The sequence below is a fragment of the Ambystoma mexicanum genome, chromosome 7q, assembly GCF_040938575.1.
Source record: "Ambystoma mexicanum isolate Mex_15411 chromosome 7q, UKY_AmexF1_1, whole genome shotgun sequence".
NCBI lineage: Eukaryota > Metazoa > Chordata > Amphibia > Caudata > Ambystomatidae > Ambystoma > Ambystoma mexicanum.
In genome coordinates this window covers 667114061-667121637 of record NC_090941.1, presented here as the reverse complement: position 1 = coordinate 667121637, position 7577 = coordinate 667114061, and positions in this window count along the sequence as shown.

The following is a 7577-nucleotide window of genomic DNA, read 5'->3' as shown; positions in this document are numbered from 1 at the left end:
AGATTCCACTACCAAGGCTGCATTTACCCTTTTGCACCTCAGTGGTATAGCAGCTACTTGGGCCAATCCACTCCTAGAAGGCAACAACCCTATTTTATATGATTTCAATCTCTTGGTTGCTTAAATGACCAGGGTGTTTGCCACCCGTCATAAGGCACAGTCACGTGACTTGGCGCTACTAGATCTAACCCAAGGCAAAGGCACCTTGATAGAGTATATCACGGGTTTCAACTAATTATCAGTTGAAACAGCGCGGCCAGAAAACAAGAAGGCGGTGGTATTCTATAGAGGGTTGAATGATGCCATAAAGGATGCTTTATCCGTGGTCTCAGCCCTACCCATCCAGTACCTGGATCTCGTAGATTTGGTATTACAGGTTGAGGCACGGCGGGCCAAGTGAAAGACCGAGACCAGCCATTTTCCCTCACACGCCTTCTCTTTCTCCACTGACACCCACAGGGAACCCATGCAGATAGGGGGTGTACGCAGCCCGATCACTGCCACAGAAAGAGAACGCCAGAGGTCTACGAATGCGTGTTTCTACTGTGGCTTGAATGGTCATTATGCTAGGGAGTGTCCTAGACACCCCAAACCAAACTATCCGGTTTTCTCAAGGCTTATCCTTAGAGTCTGGGGTACGGATGGGCCCAGACACAACCTCCCCGACAACCACACCTTCGTTTGGACACATTAAGTCCATGTTGCTACAGGCTCTCTTCTCACAGATGATGCTCGACATGTCGTACAGTTAGTGGTTGATTCTGGTGCCACAGGCAACTAAATTGACATATCCTTGGCTGACTCCCTCAATCTCCCGCTGCAAAATAAGACATCCAGAACCCATACAGGCGGTCGATGGCACCTCTCTCATATCCGGACCCATCAGGCAACAGACAGCGCCATTGACCTTAGTTATTCAGGATGTACATAGGGAGACGATATCCTTCGACCTCATTTCCACACCACAGTTCGGTTTTATATTGGGTATCCCCTGATAACAGGTCCACAACCCAGTCATCGATTGGGCCTTAGGTTCCGTTTACTTCGAATCCCCACACTGCCAAGGCACATGTCTCTCCCTTCTCGACACCTTACATTCACCATCCCAAGCATTAGGTGCATTAGCCCAACTGACGCTGGATGACCCTCACACCTTGGATCTCGATCCACCCTGACATTTGTTTGGGGCCACGATTCCTGGCATCCCCGTTGAGTATCAGGAGTATTCAGAGGTGTTTGATAAGAGACCTTCCACCACATAGGCAGTATGCTTGCCCCATTCACCTGATTCCTGATTCCGATATGCCTTCTGGACGGATTTACTCTTTGTCTCCGTCCGAGGATCAAGTGCTCAAAGAATATCTGCAGTCAGCTCTTCGCTTGGGTCATATACAGCCTTCCAAATCACCTACTGCCAGCCCTATCTTTTTTGTTCCCAAGAGGAGGGGAACCTTCCTCCGTATATCGATTACTGGCGGCTGAATCATATCACAGTAAAAAAACGCTAACCCGTTCCTCTTATTGGCCCATTGCTTGATCGATTAACTCACGCCTCTGTTTTCACTAAACTGGATCTGAGGGGGGCTTCTAACCTGGTCCCAGTACGGAAGGGTGATAAGTGGAAAACGGCATTCTGCACCTGGCACGGCCTGTATGTATATTTGGTCATGCCGTTTGGGCTGTGTAATGCCCCGCTACGTTTCAGAATTTCATGAATGATGTATTCCATGACATACTAGATTCCTTCGTAATTGTCTATCTAGACGATATATTGATTTTCTCCCTGACTCTACAGGAACACATGGCACATGTCCGTGAAGTGCTTAACAGACTCCGGACACATGCCCTCTATACGAAACCATAAAAATGTTTGTTCCACATCCACGAGGTCGACTTTCTAGGTTTCACATCTCGCCTGAGGGTTTGTCTATGAACGTCTCAAAAGTCTTTTCAGTACTGGATTGGCCAGTTCCGACCTCTGTCAAAGCCCTCCAGTCTTATCTCGGTTTCACAAATTTTTATAGGCGTTTTATTTCTGGTTTTTCGTCCATCACATCCCCTCTCACCAAACTCACCAGTCCCAGGGTTCCATTCATCTGGTCGCCCGATCAGCAACAGGCTTTTGAGACCCTGAAAGCTGCCTTTACTTCTGAACCCATATTACAGCATCCAAACCTTGAACTCCCATTTACTGTCGAGGCTGATGCCTCATCCTGTGCCTTAGGGGCAGTCCTTTCACAAACATGTCCCACCACAGGCTTGCTGCATCCGGTTGCCTACCATTCTCGTAAATTCACACCTACAGAGACCCACTACACAGTCACTGAGAAGGAACTATTGACTATTAAGGAAGCTTTCCAGGCTTGGGGACACCATCTCTTGGGGGCCAAACATCAAATTACAGTATATACGGACCACCGCAACTTGCAGGATCTTGCCACCCTGAAATGTGCTAACAGCAGGCAAGTGCAGTGGAACCTTTTCTTCTCCGCCTATGATTTTGTGATGAAACATCGTCCCGGGAACACACATGGGAAGGCGAATGCTTCTTGCATGCCGGGCAGGGTTTCTCTTCCGATCTTTCCTGAAACCTTACTTGATAAAAACCATGTTGTATGTCTGTGTACACCCCCACCCTGTTTGTTGTCCTCTGTTTGACAATGGGCAGCCCAACATCCGGACTCCCTGTCTGACTGGGATCCTGTTTTACACGAGGGCTTGCCCTTTGTTCAAGGCAAATTATTCCTTCCCACACCAGATACATGCAGTCAAGCTTTAGAGTGGTCCCACGATGCCCCCATTAATGGTCATCACGGCCAGAAACGCACCTTGTCCCTACTTCACCATTGGTGCTGGTGGCCTTTAAAAGTAAGCGTCCCCCAATAAGGCAGCTAGCCCCCCCCAAAATGAAAGGCAATAAAGGACACACCCCAGGATAGAATGAGACCAAGACCAAGTGCGGGTGAAGTTAAAAGGTTTTTAATCTAAATCAATATAGGGCATGCAAACGACTCTGCAAACTCCGAGAGCGCTCTGTCTGACAATAGCAAAGACAGTCAGTTATATTACAAATACACGTCATGCATGTGCTAAGCTATAGGGGCCAGATAGTCTTTGGGATTGGATGGCGAAGTCTGGCTACTATGTAGTATGTGCTTGGTGCTCCATGATTGACGGTAATCCACGTGGTGGCACCACAGAGTGCTTGGGTCAGCTGGGCTCATCGGGGTGGAGTTGCAGGGCACTGGCTGTCAACGAAGATTCACCACTTTAGTTCAAGATGCTTGCCCTTGTGGCCATTCATACACATTCATCACACTCATCTATGTCAAGTTGTTATGTAAAACTTCTAACACATCAATCTAATACCTGGGTGGGGACACAGAAAGTAGCATGCATTAAGAGACTTCCTCCCTACATCTTTGTAAAGTTGTCATTAACAAAGGGCCAGTCTCCTGGGTCCAGGTGTCTTATCATGGGGCATGGGTCAAGCTACCTTCTTCATTTTATCCTATTAGATGCAGTAAATGATGGCTATGGGCGATGTTTGCACAAGGACGGAAACCTGTCTTTGTGGTCTGTTGATTTTGGGGTGAACTGGAATACCATTAGGTCAGAGGGGACACGTAGCTGGCACCTTAAAGGCGGCTGGATTTAGGACCGGGCAGCTCGTAATTCACTTGGCTTGACCATGGCTGTACACAGTGGTTGTATGGCAGCCTCTGACATGGGGGAGGTAAATACTTGAAGCAGGTCCAGCAGGAATGTGGGGAGGTGAAGCTTTGCTGTTCGAACACCAGCAAGCCCCGGCGGGCCTTGGCGGGCGGGAGGGGGAGATGGCCTTGTAACTTTGTGCGAGTCTCTGCTCGCTGGGCTGCACAAATACTATTAGAAAGGACAAATGCTAGGGCTGGGGGGCTTTAGGTAAATTATACATTTCTGCCGTTTCCATAAGCTTACACTACCAGGTTCATAACAATGGAGGTTGTTCATTGGCACATACTTTACATATCGTTGGTCGGTTTTATGCTTGCAATTCATGGGACAGGTGAACATATAACAAACGTTAGGTAGTGTCAGGTTGGGTTATAGACTTGGGAGCAAGAAAGCAATGTGTTAATCTATCATTTTGATTACAATAGGAAACTGGCTCAATGCCCTAGATGGCTTGCATGCAATACAACATATTTCATCGCATCATGCACAAGCATTTTATATATTGCTTTTCCATTACCCTTTTTACAATAGCAGCAAAAATGAGTTGGTACAAAGTGGATTTTCGAGTGGTCGTACACTGGGCCTTAGGACAGGAAGGTGTCGCGAGGGTGGGCGGGGATCACCTTGCATTAATACGAATGGCTTGCTTTGCACGTTTTAGCACTGTTCAACACAGATCCATTAGCAGCATGGATGAGACTGGGAGGTTCAAGCGTTCAGCATACTTGGTTAACACTTCATCTGTGATAACGGGGCTGGGGGTCATGAGCACCATATATCGCAAGTGCGGGGGGTTAGGCGCAGGGTCGGGATACTTGATAGGGGCAACTTTTGTTCTTTCCCAGACCCGACTGCTAGTCAGGTCACTTCTAGGGCAATGATGTACTGTGGTAGTTAAATGATACAGTGTTTGTTCTGTTACTTCTGTTCGCGTCTATTTGCTTGTGAGAACGCGCCTTCAGCAGATCTGCCATGGGGGGAGGAGGGGAAAGTGCAGGACTCTCTGTGCGCGGTCAAGTAGGGGCTGAGCTGCAGCGTTTGCACATAGGCTGTTCTGCTGGGGCCTGGGTTCATTGTGCTCAAAATGGAGTCTTGGTGTATTACAAAATGGCGTCTATGTCATGCTATGCTGTGGGCCGTGCAGCCTCACGTGTCGAACCGAAGCCGCCCTGCCTCCCGGGCCCAGGTGCATGGAGGGCTGCCGACGAGTCATGAGCCACACGCAGGTGGGCAATGTGAGGGTGAGGGGCCCAAAGACCTGTCCTCCCATACACCTTCCATGCAGAAAGATGTCTGTTCTTATGTTAATACATGTTCGGTATGTGCCCAGTGTAAGACCTGTAAAGGCCGCCCGTCAGGCTTACTCCAGCCACTACCAGTTCCACCCAGGCCTTGGCATTCTGTCACCATGGACTTTGTGACAGATCTCCCCAGGGTACAAGGTTTTGACACAGTATGGGTAGTAGTGGATTCGTTCACGAAAATGGCCCATTTTATACCCTGTTCTGGTATACCTTCTGCTCCCATACTGGCTTAGCTTTTCTTTCGTTCTGTATTCTGTCTCTTTGGGCTCCCCTCTGTCCTTATCTCTGATCGGGGTTTCCAATTCACTTCTCGTTTCTGGCGGGCTCTCACCGGGTTGCTTGCTATTGATGCACGGTTCTCTTCCTTGTACCACCCTGAAACGGACGGTCAGACCGAACATGTCAATCAGTCGATGGAACAGTACCTTTGTTGCCTGTCTTTGCAGAACCATAAATCTTGGTATCAGATGCTACATATAGCAGAATTTGCATACAATAATGCCCCCCACTCTTCCACAGGTTTCTTTCCCTTTTACTCCCTCTATGGTCAGCACCCACATACTCTCCCCTTTCCTGACCTGGATTCTTCTCGGTCTCCTGCTGTGGCCGCCTGCATCAGGTACTTGTCCTCTGTCTATGCCCAGACGCGTACTCATCTTCGCGACGCCCAAGCTTCTAGGTGTCACGCTGCAGACAAGAGACGGTCCCCTGCGCCCCAGTATGCCCCGGTAGACAGGGTTTGGCTTTTCACTCGGCATCTCCGATTGCCCAGTTGCCGCAAACTCCTTCCCCGCTTTATCGGTCCTTATAGGATCACCTGGGTTGTTAATCCAGTGGCCTACCGTCTCTCCCTGCCTTCTTTATGGTGGATTCATCCAGTCTTCCATACCTCCCTTCTCAAGTCTTGTCCGGCTGCCTCCCGTGTGGTTTTGCCCCCCGCTCCTGTCCTGTAGGACTCCCCTGAGGAATATGAGGTCGCCGCCATCCTGGGTTCTCGGGTTAGCAGAGGGGTTTTATACTACCTGGTTGACTGGTTGGGGTACGGTCCTGGGAACGACCGTTTGCCCACTTGTGGTACCCGTTATGAGAACGAACAAGCCAGTTATAAGCTTGTGAATAGAACTCGGGAATACAGCATGTTAGCAGATGTTGTACAAACTGTTTATTTCGATGCAAGCAACCACTGTGTGCTTTGTGATAAAAGGTGGTCAAGTGGAATTAAAAGACAATTGTTTTCCAAATATGCATTTTGATGTGAGTCAATGGAACATTTTCATTTCCAATTAAATTACTGGGAATAAAATATCAAACAATAAATGTTGTAAGAACCTTATTTGGGAAAGTATCTCAAATACAAATGGAAAAGTCTAACAATGATTGTATCTAAAAATCGGAATTTGATAGTTTCTTAAAACATACGTCATATTGCTTGGACTACCGATAATCTTATTGGCGGATGATCACTGTGTACAGTTTGAATGGTTCTGATCTTTGTAGTTAAACATAATTACAATACATATTAGAACTATATACTAAATTCCTGCACAATTATTGAAAAGTGAAAAAATGTCGATTCTTTTTGTGAGAAGCGACTAAACAAACTAAGAATGTGTGTACATTTATTGTGTCTCTTCTGCATTTTGCATTCGGAAACGTGATTGCATTGTATGCTGACAGCTGACGTTTGACTACACTGTGAACTAACGTCATGGCGAGGGGCATGACAAAGCGGCCTAACATGCAGATGCCACCTAGAGGGGCAAAGGATATGATTTATTACCACCAGGGCTTTTGAGCTTAGGGCAATAGATCAACTGATTAGATTATCACAAGATGGCGGTTTTGGACCCATGCAGTTTGCATGTGGACATTTCTGGACATCTTAGGTAATATGCATTGAAAGAAAAAATTTAATTGATTGATATATGCTCCAAAAATACATGCCCTGTTGATTGGCCGAATAACACGCCTTAGAGAACCTCTCCTTTAAGCAGGAACCAGAAATATAATGAGGGTGCCAAAGGGCTGCTTATCAAGCGAGAGGTTCATGGTGGAGTGGACCTTGGAGGCAAATCAGTGTGCTGGCTTGCCTTCTGCTACTGTCAGCTACTCCAAATGTGTATAGACATAATGATTGCTAAAATACAGCTTTCTTGACCCATCACTTCACACTGTCTACAGCTAGTGATACCAGCCCATGGTGTCTTAGGACATCACCTCACCATACCCGAAGTGCACAAATACCTGTTGTGGTGTGGTGGAGTTAGGAGGTGGACAATGGGATGGCATTTTGGCTATAGACTTTTATTATCAGCAAAAGGAAAAATAACCTATCTTTCCCTATTTCTATAAGGTTATCCCTAACTAAATAAACTAGGGTGCTTGTCTTCAGGATGTATGTCAAAACCAAAACACTGTGCTCTGTCCAAACCACCTACTCTATCCTTTCCACTTATAAAGAAACAAGAGGTTTCAATAAGCTTTTGGCAAGGATACCACGAGAATGACCCCTTCTGGTGTAATAGTTCAGTCTTAGGGTGGGTTAACAACAGTCTT